Here is a 14823-nt window from a genome sequence, read left to right on the forward strand (position 1 = left end):
TGAGATGACATGGAATTCAGTGGAAAGTTGCAAGTTGACACAATGATAAAACTGCAAGATGTTGGGTGAGCACTGGACCACTATCAGATATGGACAACATGCTGTCTTCTGCCGTGGGCGGTGCTGAGGCTCCCACTCACAGTGCCGCAGTCATAACTCCTCAAAAACTCCTCAAATTCTTTTCAAATGACAGGAGTCTTCCAAAATGAAAGATGAATGGGACTGAAGTAGTGTGGTGCCACTGTTTAATGAAGCACCATGCCATGGGACCGTGGACTTGGGCTGATCGAAGCCATATCGTTTTGAGCCGGAGGAGGTGCCGGGTCAATTTCAGGTTCTTAGTTTAGTTTAGACTTACAGAGTGGAAACAGGCCCTTCGGCCCACCAAGTCCGCGTCGACCAGCGATCCCCCTACTCTCCTGCACACTAGGTACAATTTACAGAACCCAATTAATCTACAAACCTGCGGGTCTTTGGAATGTGAGAGGAAACCGGAGCACCTGGAGAAAACTCATGTGATTACAGGGAGAACGTACAAACTCCTGTACAGACAGCACCCGTAGTACTGAATGGGGTACTGATTTTGCATGATCATATTGAATGGCGATGCTGGCCCGATTAGGTACTCCTGCACCTATTTTCTATGTTTCTATGTAGTCAGGATCGAACCCAGGACTCTGGCGCAGTAAGGCAGCAACTCTACTGCTGCGCCACTGTGCCATCCCAATAGACCATCAGTGGATACCAGAGGGGGGCTGAATTCCCTTTACTCTCCTTTATTCTTGCATGCTCCCTGGCTGATGGCTTCAAGTTAGTTACATCAGAGGTTTAGGAGTATATTGTCTACCTGTCTACCTACATTGAGAAGATGTACAATATGAGGAATTAAGAAAATGAATCCATTTATCTATCAGTTGAGGTAGTTTGGCAATGTACTAAGCTTATCCCTGTTAACAATTAATTTGAGTTGATTTAAGAAATAATTGCAGTAAAATGAGTGTATACTGTAACAAAGCATTTTGCATAATCCATCCCAATGAGCAAAAGAAATCTTGACTAAAATGTAGTTGGCAAAAGTCTTATTTTGTCCGACATCAAAATGTGACACAAAAATGCAGAGCTCATATACTTTTAATGGACCTAGGTGAACTAAATAATAGCTAGATAACTAATTGGCGTTTGGTATATTAATGCCAGAAGGTGTGATTGTGTCTTGGACTGTTTCAAAGACTGGACAACATTCAAAGTCGGCATACCTTGAAGAGAACACATTGGAGTCATAAAATTGAGACACAAGAGACTGTTCTGATGCAAGGTTTGGACTCAAAACTATTCCTTTGTAGATGCCTCTGGACCCACTGACTACCTGCAGAAGATTGTTTGTTGAATAATTCCATATTGCTGCTTTTAGCTTTGCATGAGCTATATTGTTATATTTTCCTTGAAATTCTGCCCTGTGGTTACTTGACAAAGTGGCTGATTCATGGAGTCGCTGGTTGTCACATTAAATCAAAACGTTATCACAGTTATAGAGTTTTTCTGCATGTGACCATCCTTTTGCTTAACTTAATCATTCATTCATGGACATCACTGTGTTTATTGTCCATTCCCCATTGCTCGTGTACGTAGTTATTTAGCAGGCTGGTGGAGAAGACAATTAAGATTCAGCCATGTTGGTGAAATCTACATGAGCCTGATGGTAGATTTTCTTCTCTTAAGGAGAATCTGATCTCTTGGAGAGGTCCAGTGGTGCAGTGGTAGAGTTGCTGCCTTACAGCGTCAGAGACCCAGGTTCAATCCTGACTTTGGGTGCTGTCTGTACGGAGTTTGTATGTTCTCCCAGTGACCGTGTGGGTTTTCTCCGTGTGCTCTGGTTTTCCCCCCACTTTCCACAGACGTTTATGTTTGTAGGTTACTTGGCTTCAGTAAATTGTAAATTGTCCCTAGTGTGGAGGATTGTGCCAGTGTACGGGGTGATCGCTGGTCAGCACAGACTCTGTGGGCCTAAGGGCCTGTTTCCAAGCTGTATCTCTAAAGTCTAAAGACCGTAATAAATGAGAGGGTCTTTTCAGACAATCCTGTCGTTTCACAGTCACCATCACTTCTACTGAATATTTTTATCTTCATAGGTACACAAAAATGATGGAGAAACTCAGCGGGTGCAGCAGCATCTATGGAGCGAAGGAAATAGGCAACGTTTTGGGCCAAAGCTCTGAAGAAGGGTTTCGGCCCGAAACGTTGCCTATTTCCTTCGCTCTCATGGTTCCAAAATTTTTCCAATAGTGGCAACCGACCTTGGATACTAGCTCAGTGAATTAAGCAATGTGCTACTTTGTCCCATTATTTCACCAGATTTTACTTGAATAGTGAAATTTGATTACTGAGAGGTGAGGGAGGGAGGAAGGGATTTCAGAAAATGAGAAGGGAGACATAAAGGATGCTACAAATCAAGTGGTGGCATTGGTAAATAAATTCTAGCTGCCTTTCCATTAACTGGGAAGCGTCCCAGCAGCTAGAATGCCTCTACACTACAATGGTGGAGATGGTCCTGACGACAACAAAATGCAGAATAACAAACTTTTAAAGCAACTTACGGAATGAACTAAAATGTGCATGTCATGAGCACATAAGTGCGTTAACATATAATACTGTAGAAAATTGCGGTATGCAGAAAGAATGGCACAGGGTTCAGCTTAGTGTCGTAAGGCATTTCAGATTGTCCGTTTAATAAGACACTGTGCATCTGTGGCCACAATGACTTCACTGTGAAGTCCCTCACAATCCAGGAAGTTAAATGATAGAGATATTCTCATGCATGCTCACAATCTGTCTGCACACTTATCTCGACTGAGTGCTGCCTGACATTGTTATTAGAGCAGCTTTGGGAGGATGTAGATACCAACCGCAACCAGCTCCCGAGCTTATCTGCAGTAAGTGTTACATGATACAGTGCCCCAGCACTGCGAGCTATTCCAGGAGACTCAAATGGCCCCGCTTCTATTTATGAAATCCCCAACCACCAACACAGGAAGAAGCATGAAAATCCCCCACATTAAATTTTCAATTACATGATTTAAACTGAATATTCACACACTCAATTCAAATTATGAACACAGGTTTTTGACTATAGAATTTGAAGATTAATATAAAGTTAGTGACATATTCACGAAATATTATAACAAATTATAACAACTAATTGGGACACAGTTTTCAGTAACACAGGGATTATGTTACAAAGTCCATAATACAGATGCCTGGACTAATGACCCAGATAGCAGCTGTGGAATTTAAAATTGTTTAAATAAATAAATCTGGAATAAAATCTGGGACTGATAACTATGAAACTACTGGCCCGTTATAAAAGCCCACCTATTTGGCTGATGTTTTTGAGAGGGAAATCAGCTGTCCTTACCCAGTCAGGACTACAGGGCAGCACAGTGGCGCAGCGGTAGAGTTGCTGCCTTACAGCGCCAGAGACCCGGGTTTGATCCTGACTACGGGTGCTTGTCTGTACGGAGTTTGTACGTTCTCCCCATGACCAGTGTGGGTTTTCTCTGGGATCTCTGGTTTCCTCCCACACTCTAAAGACGTACAGATTTGGAGGCTAATTGCCTAATTAGTATAATTGTCCTGATGTTTGTGGCACAGCGTTAGTGTGCGGGGATCGTTGGTCGGTGCAGACTTGGTGGGCCAAAGGGTCTGTTTCCACACTGTATCTCTAAAGTAAATGAACCATGTGACTCCAAAGTCATAACAGTTTGGTTGGGCAAGTAACTCCAAAATAAGTCATGCATTGAAAATTGGATTAATTTTGGTCTCCAAAATATTAATTCAGCTGTCATAACATTCCCCAAATGGCAACAAAAACATGCATTCATCTTTTTTTTTTGAGATAGAGCATGGAAACAGGCCCTTCAGCTCACCGAGTCTGCACTGACCAGCGATCACCTGTACGCTAGTTCTATCCTACATATTATGGCCAATTTATAGATCCATTGAACCTCAAACCTGCATGTCTTTGGAATGTGAGAGAAAACACACGCGGTCACGGGGAGAATGTACGAACTCCGTACAGACAGCACCTGAGGTCAGGCTCAAATCCGGGTCTCTGGCGCTGTTAGGCAGCAACTGTACCGCTGCGCCACCCTGCTCCCGCGTTTATGTTTAGGTTTATTTATGTCACATGTATCGAGGCTTTGTTTTGAATTCTATCCCATCAAACCAGATAACGTCGTACGTGAATACAATCAAGCCAAACTCAAGTATAATAGGTAGAATGAAGAGAGGGTTACAGAGTCAGAGTATTGTTCTCAGCATTGTAGCGTAATAGTTCCAGAGGGAAGGTCCAAAGTCCGCAATGAGATACATTGGTGAATCGGACAGTACGTTAGCTTGTGGAAGGACCATTCAAAAGCCTGATAACTGAGGGGGAGAAGCTGTTCCTGAGTCTGGTGGTGCACTCTTCCAAGCTTCTGCATCTTCTGCCCCACGGGAGTGTTTGATTTCTCTAATCTTCCTGTATTATCGCAACATTTTTGTTTGTGTGATTGTGTCAGTGGACAAATCTTAGTAAAAACAGGCTACGTTAAGCCACATTATGTGTCATGCCTGAAAACATTGTGATGGTTGACAGGTGCCAGTGCATCTGGACTGCTGTATATGCTCTGTGTTCTTGACCTTCAGTGTGATCTGATGTACTAATCAAAACAGAGTGATAACATATTAGAAGTGTGAATGACACACTTACTATGTTCCTGAAGGGTACAAAGAATTAGATAAGCTAATAGGACACTGTGGGGCAAATTTGCATTCGACTGGCTGTGTGGAATACACTCTGTTATCTGGCCAAACAAACCTACATCCAAGACACCTCACACGCCCTTCAACTTGTCAATAACTTTCAATTACTAGGCTCCCATTGCCGCATCTTCACCATGGACGTCCAATCCCTGTACACCTCCATCTCCCACCAGGAAGGTCTCTAGGCCCTTTGGTTCTTCCTTGAACAGAGTCCCAAACATTTTCCCTCTAGTAACACTCTCCTCCGCCTGGCAGAACTTGTCCTCACCCTCAACAACTTCTCTTGTGATCACTCTCACTTTCTCCAGGTTAAAGGTGTAGCCATGGGCACTCGCATGGGCCCCAGCTATGCCTGCCTTTTAGTTGGTTTTGTCAAATACTCCTTGTTATAACTGTACACCAGCAGCATCCCAACTGTTTCTCTGCTATGTTATCGACGGCATCAGGGCTGTCTCCTGCACTCGTGCACAACTCATTGATGTTATTAACTTTACAACTATTACCCTGCCTTCAAATTCACTTGGACTATCTCGGACTCCTCTCTCCCCCTTTCTTGATCTCTCTCTGTGTCTCCATCACAGGGGACAGTCTATCAACCGACATCTACTACAAACCTACTGACTCCCACAGTTGTCTGTCTGCATCGCCTCCCACCTTGCTTCATGCAAAGACACTATCCCCTTCTCCCAAATTCTCCACTTGTGCTGCATCTGGTCCTAACAGGACCTATAGCATCCAGTGCCCTTATCAAGGCCGGAAGATCCTTCTGACTGTAGATCCTACATTCACCATTCACTGAGTGAACCAACACCGGTGGTTGTGCCTTCCAAGTCATGGATGGACACCAGAGGAAGACACTGCTGAAACTGCGATGGAGGATCACCAGACTACTGCATTTTGTTTTATCCAGCATTTCCAACAATCATTCATTGATTTCAGGGATCGCAGTGGAAATACCCAGAGCTCCATTAAACCACATGGATCAAATCTTACACAGAAACACTCCACATACTGATTGGTTAAAATTCGTAAGGAATTGGACAAAATGTTCACCAATGGGTCCACGATTTCTATAGCCACTTCCTTAAGTACCCTGGGATGCAGACCATCTGGCCCTGAGGATTTATCAGCCTTCAGTCCCATCAGTCTACCCTACACCATTCCCTGCCTAATGTGAATAGGAACATATAAAATTCTTAAAGTGATTGGACAGGCTAGATGCAGGAAAAATGTTCCGGATGTTGAGGAATCCATAACCAGGGGTCACAGTTTAAGAATAAGGGGTAGGTCATTTAGGACTGAGATGAGGAAAAAATTATTCACCCAAAGAGTTGTGAATCTGTGGAATTCTCTGCCACAGAAAGCAGTGGAGCCCAATTCACTGGATGTTTTCAAGAGAGAGTTAGATTTAGCTCTTAGAGCAAAAGGAATCAAGGGATATAGGGAAAAAGCAGGAACGGAGTACTGATTTTGGATGATCAGCCATGATCATATTGAATGGCGGTGCTGGCTCGAAGGGGCGAATGGCCTACTCCTGCACCTATTTTGTATGTTTCTATGTTTACTTATTTTTTGACCAAGTGTATGCACGGTTTAAAATGTTAGTGGTCATTCAACTTCAAAATGCAGCCCCTTTTGTAATAGATGATGGTAGTTTGCCTTTACAGCATAACATTTGTGAATTTATCGTTGAAAGTAGAAAACACAATACATAATATAGGTAATTCTGATCTTTAGTTTAGTTTATTGTCACGAAGTACCGAGGTATGGTGAAAAGCTATTGTTGCATGCTAACCAGTCAGGGGAGAGATGCAATAATTAGTTAACAGACCATTTCACCTCTCCCCAAATTTTAATTTCACCGTTGTCAATGTAAATAAAAATCAGGACAGATGTAAGACAGGTTGCCTCCGCGATATTCTTGAATCACATCAATGCACAGAGTTAATTCATCGCTTGACATTTGTTCAGAAGCAACAAAATTAAATCCCACATGAGGAAAAAAAGCGATTATAAAGATAGAAGCAATTAGTTAAAAGGTGTCATTATGGAAAATGATTTACTAAAGTAGTCAAGTAGTCAGCGTATTAGATCTGTTTCATTTAAGATTTTTGTTTCATCTTACATTCCAAACGTGACCTGGTGAAACCAACGTGTGGAATTCATCAAGGAATCTGGCAGATATAGTGAAGAAAGGAAGTTTCCCAGTATTACGAAGCTGTCAAAATCATTTAGCCTGTAGAATTCTAATAAAAGAAATTGTAAAAGCTGCAGGGTCGGATGTGCAATGATTTATCTAGAATAGAGGTGTGCAACTTCATGCTGGTTTAACTTGGACGTGGTTTTGCAAAGAGCTGAATGAGCGTTGTTCTTTCATTCATGCCTCAATCCTGTACAAATGACCATGATCACTGACAATTTGCCTGACATAATTACTGAGTCCACAGAGGACCAAGAGGCATGTTCGTTTCACATTCCTGAGCTGTCTCAGCAACACTTCAGTATAAAGTGGGGTCACCAACCCACTGATGGTTATCAACACCTCCTCCTCTTGATTTGCTTCATCACTTCAACAACACACTCGGGCAACCTCCCTACAAGACCCTCTTGGAAAGAGTCTACGATCCTAACTCACAATCTCGGGACGTCCAACTAAATTTATTCCTCCTGTCAACCATGATAAAGTATACGGTTTTGTTTAATACTTTGCCTTGTCCAATATAATCCGCTTCAAGAATTCCGAGGTAATATATTTTGCTGAAGAGTTTTTGTGTAGCATTGTGAATGGAGTGTTCTGTCTCTGCAGAGGAACGCTGCTGCCTGCTTTAGCTTCACTTTGTGATGACTGTCACCATATATCATCCTGATATCCTTGTTTAATTAGAGGAGCCATTAGTACACCAAAGAAGGATAAAGGAGAGGCCCGTAAATAAAAACGCTGAAGCCAACTAATCATAGCTCAAACAAAATTATTAAACCACTTCATCTCAAATTTCAAAAAGTAGATCAAGTCAGGCATTGATAAACCTTCCTTCCTCCCACCACCATAGCAATGACAATGGAAAGCCCTTCCTTAATAGTTATAAATATGGTTTGTGCAAGAATGTGAAGATGATAGCGTGGCTTTGTAAAATTTAAATAACCATTATATGTCTAAAGGGCTTGTCCCACTTGGGCGACCTAATCCGTGAGTTCTGGCGAGTTTGCCCTCGACTCATACTCGCAGCATGGTCGACACAAGGTCGTAAGAGGTCTTCGTAACTCTCCTTCATGCTCGAGAGTGGTCTCCGCGTACTCGAGGCCTCAGCTAGGTCGCGGCGTTTTTTTCAATATGTTAAAATTATATGCCCGCGAGTAAAAAAAGGATGCCAAGGAAAAAATCGATAATACTTTTTTTACTCGTAGGTTTAGCTGTAGTAGGCCGTAGTAGGTCGACATGTTAGTCGTAGGTAATCAAGGGTAGTCGAAGGTAGTCGTAGATAGTCTTCATCATAGTCGAAGGGAGGTCAAAGGCGATCGAAGGAGGTCGTCTTCACTCTCCACTATTCGGTGTCCAATTTTCCCGAAGTTAGTCGAAGCTAGTCGTAGCTTGTTGAAGCTGCTCTTCAACATAGTCAAAGGAGGTCTTCAACGTCATTTTTTCAAACTCTTCTAAGCTCGCCAATCAGGTCACCCAAGTGGGACAGCCCCTTAATTTACCAATCTTCTTTACACCGTAGTATCAGTATGTTGGAGCGTGTTGATTTTAATCAACCGAGATCCACTTTCCTCTTGCTCAGCAACAGATATGTGTGAAACAGCCAAGTCATACCATAATTGTAGCCTGAAGCATAGCAATGCAGTGTCTGCCCCCTGAAATAGAGTCATAGAGTCATACAGCGCGGAAACAGGCCCTTCAGCACATCTTGCCCGTGCTGACCAAGCTGCCCCATCTACACAAGTCTCACCTCCCCATGTTTGGCCCATATGCCTCTAAACTGTTACAGTCCATATATTTCCCTATGCAAGTGTAATTTAAATGTTGTTATAGTATCTGCCTCAACGACCTCCTCTGGCAGCTCATTCCATATACCCACCACCCTCTGTGCGAAAATGTTGCAAGTATAATGTTCCTATTATATCTTTCCCCTCTCACCTATGTCCTCTGGTTCTTGATTCCCCTACTCTGGGTAAAATACTCTGTGCCACTGCTCTATCTATTCCCTGATGATCTTGATAAGATCACCTCGATAAGATCACCCCTCATTCTACTGCACTCCAAAGTCCTAGCCTGCCCAACCTCTCTCTATAGCTCAGGCCCTCAAGTCCTGGCAACATCCTCATAAATCTTCTCAGTACTCTTTGTAGATTAACAACATCTTTGTTATGGTGGCGTTATATTTTTATCTGCAGCTTCAATCAGGAACCATTGGTTGCACAAGGTATAGAATTAGGAAAGTGTAAATACACAGCTCTATCCTTGCCGTTAGAAAAACAGGACCCACACATTGCCCAGTGTGACGGGATGGCTTTGAGCTTTCCTGATGGAGTCTTGGAATTGTCTGGCTCTGAGAAAAAAGGGGAGTGACTGGGCGTATGAGGTAGGAGTAGAGGCATTAGTTGGAAGTTTGAGCATCAGAATTGAGCATCAGGATATTATTCTGCTTTGCTGCTGAGGGAAGGAAGTGAGAGTCAAATATGTGATAATATTGAAGGGGAGAGTTGGCCTCACAAGTGAATGTGAAGATATGAGTTGCTTCTATGACAATGGAGTTTAGAAGGCCTCAAGATAGACCAGGGGGGGTCTTACCATCCGCACCCTCAAGGTCAGCTGTAGGAGGCGCCCCCTGGGGAAACAAGGGCTGGAGAGGGCCGGGCGTGTAGAGGGGCGACTGGAATGGAGGCAACGGCTGCAACGGGCCTTTGTGATCAGCTGCAGCTGGGACTGTAAAATGGCGCCAAAATAACTCGTTTGCATATGGACTCAGTGGGCTTTCTGTGCATACTGTACTAATCGGGGCAGATTGCTCTTATGTACTGGGATAGTCTTGCTGAACTGTATGCAACAATGTATTTCACTGTACCTGTACCATACACTGTACCTGTACCATTGAAACCATTGAACCATTTAACAGCAGTTAATATTAGTGTACTCTGAATGTCAAAACCTGTTTAGGTAGGGCCACATTATCAAAGGACAAAGTAGGACTTCATGGGCTGCGTAAACTAGATGTTGTGTGTGTAGTTTTCAGTGCTCCCAGGTTCTGTACATGTCAATGAAATCACCCTAATGAAGGCCAGCCCTCCATTGAACCCTGTTGAGTGCCACTGCACCTTCAGTTGTCTTTGTGCATGAGAATGGTACATGCACAGAGGAACCAAAAGGGACATTGCAAAATTGGTCAATTCACACAATAGACAATAGGTGCAGGAGTAGGCCATTCGGCCCTTCAAGCCAGCACCACCATTCACTGTGATCATTAATGATCATCCAAAATCAGTACCCCGTTCCTGCCTTCTCACCATATCCCCTGACTTCGCTATCTTTAAGAGCTCTATCTAACTCTCTCTTGAAAGCATCCAGAGAATTGGACTCCACTGCCTTCTGAGGCAGAGAATTCCACAGATTCACAACTCTCTGGGTGAAAATGTTTTTCCTCATCTCCGTTCTAAGTGACCTACTCCTTTTTCTTAAACTGTGGGCCCTGGTTCTGGAGTCCCATAACAAATGCTTTTTCACAGAAATTCAATTACAAAACACTTACAAATGTAAGAACAAACGAAATAGGAACAAGAGTAGACCATCTTGCTCGTTGATCCCATTTTTCTGCATTATCTCAATATCGTATTCTCCCTTAGACACAAAATGCTGGAGTAACTCAGCGGGTCAGGCACCATCTCTGAAGAAAATGGGTGACATTTCGGGTTGGGACCCTTCTTCAGACTCAGGGTCTGGCTTAAATGGGGCTCCTTAGCCCGCTTGGACGATTCGGGTCGAAGGGCCCGTTTACATGATGTGTGACTCCAACTCTATGACCATCAATCACTCGTTCACACCAATTCAATGTCATCCCACTTTCTCATCCGCTCCCTACTCATTCGGGGCCATTTTTACAAAGACCAATTAATCTTTGGGATGTGGGAGGAAACTGGTGCACCCAGAGAAAACCCACATGCAAACTCCAACACAGATGTCAAGGTCAAACTCGTCCATCTCTTGTGGTGTGAGGCCGCAGCTCTACCAGATGCACCATTGTGCCACCATAACTTTCTAATATTCAGCTGGAGGCTAGTCCAGTCATTCAGAAGTAATTGCCAAAGGCAACACTTCAGTAGCACAGAAATGGCAAATGGTCTTTGAGAGTTGTGAATCTGTGGAATTCTCTATCTCAGAAGGCAGTGGACGCCAATTCACTGGATGTATTCAAGAGAGAGTTGGACGTAGCTCTGAGGGCTAACGGAATGAAAGGATATGGGGAGAAAGCAGGAACTGGGATACTGATTTTGGATGATCAGCCGATTGGCCTACTCCTGCACCTATTTTCCATGTTTCTAAGAAAGGGAGAGATGAGGAAGAATTTCTTTAGCCAGAGGGTGGTGAATCTGTGGAATTCATTGCCACAGCCAGTGGAGGCCTAGTCATATGGTATTTTTTAAGCAGAATTTGATAAGTTCTGATTACGAGCAAAATGGGGTTGGGAGGGTAAATTAGATCAACCCTGATCGAATGGCGGAGCAGACTCGATGGACTGAATGGCCTAGTTCTGCTCATTTGTGTACAAAATCATGAGAGGAATAGGTAGACGCACTGTTTCCCTTGCCCAGAGTGGGGAAATCAAGAACCAGAGGACATAGGTTTAAGGTGAGGGAGGGGGGAGGGGGGAAGATTTAATAGGAACCTGACAGGGTAACCTTTTTACACAAAGGGTGGTGGGTATATGGAACAAGCTGCTGGAGGAGGTAGTTGAGGCAGGTTTTATCGCAACATGTAAGAAACATTTAGACAGGTATATGGATAAGACAAGTTTGGAGGGATATGGGCCAAACACAGGCAGTTGAGACTAGTGTAGATGGGACATGTTGGTTGGTATGGACAAGTTGGGCCGAAGGGCCTGTTTCCATGCTGTATGACTCTATGTCTTAAGATCTTATGATCTATTTCCTTTAGTTTACTTTCAAAAAAGGATTTGTCAAAAAATAAGTAAAAGTAATCATTAGCAATGTTGCCTTCTCTAGGATTAAGAGGAAGTTCATCGGATCAGGCCATGCTCTGTGATAGGATGCTGAAATGTGTCGGGATGCAGGATAAATGAGCTGTTCTGGTGAGTGGTCAGGTGTGGGGGTGGGGAGACTGCCGTTATCAGAAGACCAAGGAGCAGCGCTGCAGGAATGAAGAGCAATTAATATAATGATCAGAGTGGATGGAGCCTGTGCAACATACCACTGATTGCAGAATGAACATAATGGCACTGTACTGCTGGGTCACACAGATCTCTAACGCTGCAACACTAGACGTTGATTGACCTCCAACATTGGTTATCTAGACCTCAAGTGCACATGGTTGGATGTCTGACTCCCTGTGTGTTTATATTTGTGTTTGCCTAACTTTTCGTACACCATTGCAAAACGTGCAACTGCTTGTGCAGGTCCGCCACCGATTTTCTGGCAACCGATGTTCCGGCACCTTCTTTAATCCAGACAAACTCACAACGTTGCATCTGAAATCCACCCCCCAACCCCCTCATGACCCCCCGAAAATGTGGCTCCTAGACCGGGCGAGGCGACCGATCTCTACCTCATCGGGACTTCCACAGCCAATCGGCGGGTTGAATTTGCCCCAATGGCCAGGGCTGTGGAACTCTGGCTGGATCTGACAGGTCCATTCCCTGCTGAAGAAGAGTCTCGACCCGAAACATCATCCATTCCTTCTCTCCAGAGATGCTGCCTGTCCCGCTGAGTTACTCCAGCGTTTAAAGCAGCATCTGCAAGCCCTTCCTGCACTGGTCCATTCCCATAGCTGACCTCCAAGGCTGAAATTCCAGGCTGGTGTCTCGGACCCCCGGCATCCTAGGCGGACCGTTCTGGCACCGCTGGACTCCTCTCGGATGCCCGGATCAGACGGTGGGTACAGCGGGGGACAGCCCGTCCCATCCCATTTTCGGCACATTCGGCAAATCTCGGGTCGGCAGGGGTCGGCCCAGCACTGCTGCCAGGAAAACGGTTCCTTGGCTCCGCATGTGGCCTCCGATCTGATCCTCATCGGCACTTCCAATGGCAATTCGTTAATCGGCAGCTGCCTCGTGCAAGAAATACAAGTTTCGCTGTGGAACTAATTTACATTTAACATTTGTTTTATTTAAGCTTCTAGCAGTCCATGGTACTTTAGAGACACGGAAGGGGTATAATTAGGGGGTCAGAGGTGTATTGTCCTATCATTATTATGTGATCTCTATTGGTCCGGCAAAGCGGATAATACGGCAAGGCTCTGGAACCAAGGGTGCCAGAAAATCAGTGGTGGACCTGTATATATATATATATATATATCTACGTGCAAGCGTTTTGCATGTATGTTAAAAATGTGTTTGTATGTGAATGTGAATTATTTACATCGAACATAGAAGAGTACAGCTCAGGAATGGGACCTTTGGTTCACACTGCTTGTGCCAAGCATGATGCCAGGTTAAACCAATCGCATCTGCCTGTACACGATCCACATCCCTCTATTCCCTGCCTCTCCAAGAGTCTCTTGAATGCCATTATCAGATCGGCCGTGATCAAATGGCGGAAAAGACTCAATCGGCTGCATTGTGCTGTAAGGCAATGGCTCTAATGTTGTGCGACTGTCCTGCCCTCCTGGACAAATTGCTAATGGATGTAAATGAGCCATCAATTTAGGCATGTAAAACACCAAACTATGTGAACAAACTGAATGTGGTCACATCTCTATATTGCTAAAAGTCTTTGTCTTATTTGTGTCTGTGTGTGTGTGTCAATCTGGTTAATTCATATCTTCTTCCAAACGCTAGGCCACAGCCTTCCCATTTTCACACATCCTACTCACATTTTCCCCGTGGTAGTGATAAACATCTACCCATCGCATTTCCATCAATATTTCCGAAGTTATTCATCGTTGAAATTTTAAAAACAGCCCGATTTCTTCAAACCCATTTTGGAAAAAAAATCTGAGTGACGTCACAATGCACTCGCAAGGCAGGACAGGCCACTCTGGGAGGGAGGATGGGAGGGAGAGAGGGAGAGGCACTCCAGCGTTCCACGTTCCAGCACCTACAATTCCTTGTTTGGTTCAGTTTTTGTATAGGGATACAGCATAAAAACAGGCTGTTCTGCCCACAAAGTCCGTGCCAACCAGCGTCCCCGGGACTATTTACAATTTACGGAAGCCAATTAGCCTACAAACATGCACGCCTTTGGAGTGTGGGAGGAAACCGGAGCACCCGGAGAAAAGGGAGTCACAGGGAGAACGTACAAACTCCATACAGACAGTACCTGTAGTCAGGATCGAACCCGGGTCTCTGGCGCTGTAAGGCAGCAACTCTACCGCTGTGCCACCATTGGAGAAAGGGGATTTGCTTTTCACGCCTCTTTGTGCAGTTTCTTGCAGCGAGTTTGCTTTCTTTAGCAAATGTAGGCTGCTTACAGAAGAGAGAGAGCGAGAACAAGAACAAGAAAGGCCAATGCATTCAAGCAGACCTGAAAGCAGCAAAAATGTACAACAAGTTATATTTCCAAGATTAAAATAACCAGCAACATAATAGGAAGAGAAAAATATTTATTGCTCCCCATTCACTACTTTCCCACTGCAATCCAAGCCAGAAGATATGCTTTCTAATCGTGTAAATCTTCTGATTCTAAAAGAAATCAGATTTGTGGTTAGCAATTCTGTTCCACTCATCAGCTCTCTCTAACGGAGTTAACTTTTCATCACTCACTACCCCTGCTGTGCCTTCTTTCCAAAGGTTAGGTTCCAGCTTGACCTCTGTCCCTTACTTCACTTCCTTCGAAAACGATACCTATTCCTTCTGC

The sequence above is a fragment of the Amblyraja radiata genome, chromosome 5, assembly GCF_010909765.2.
Source record: "Amblyraja radiata isolate CabotCenter1 chromosome 5, sAmbRad1.1.pri, whole genome shotgun sequence".
Taxonomy (NCBI): Eukaryota; Metazoa; Chordata; class Chondrichthyes; order Rajiformes; family Rajidae; genus Amblyraja; species Amblyraja radiata.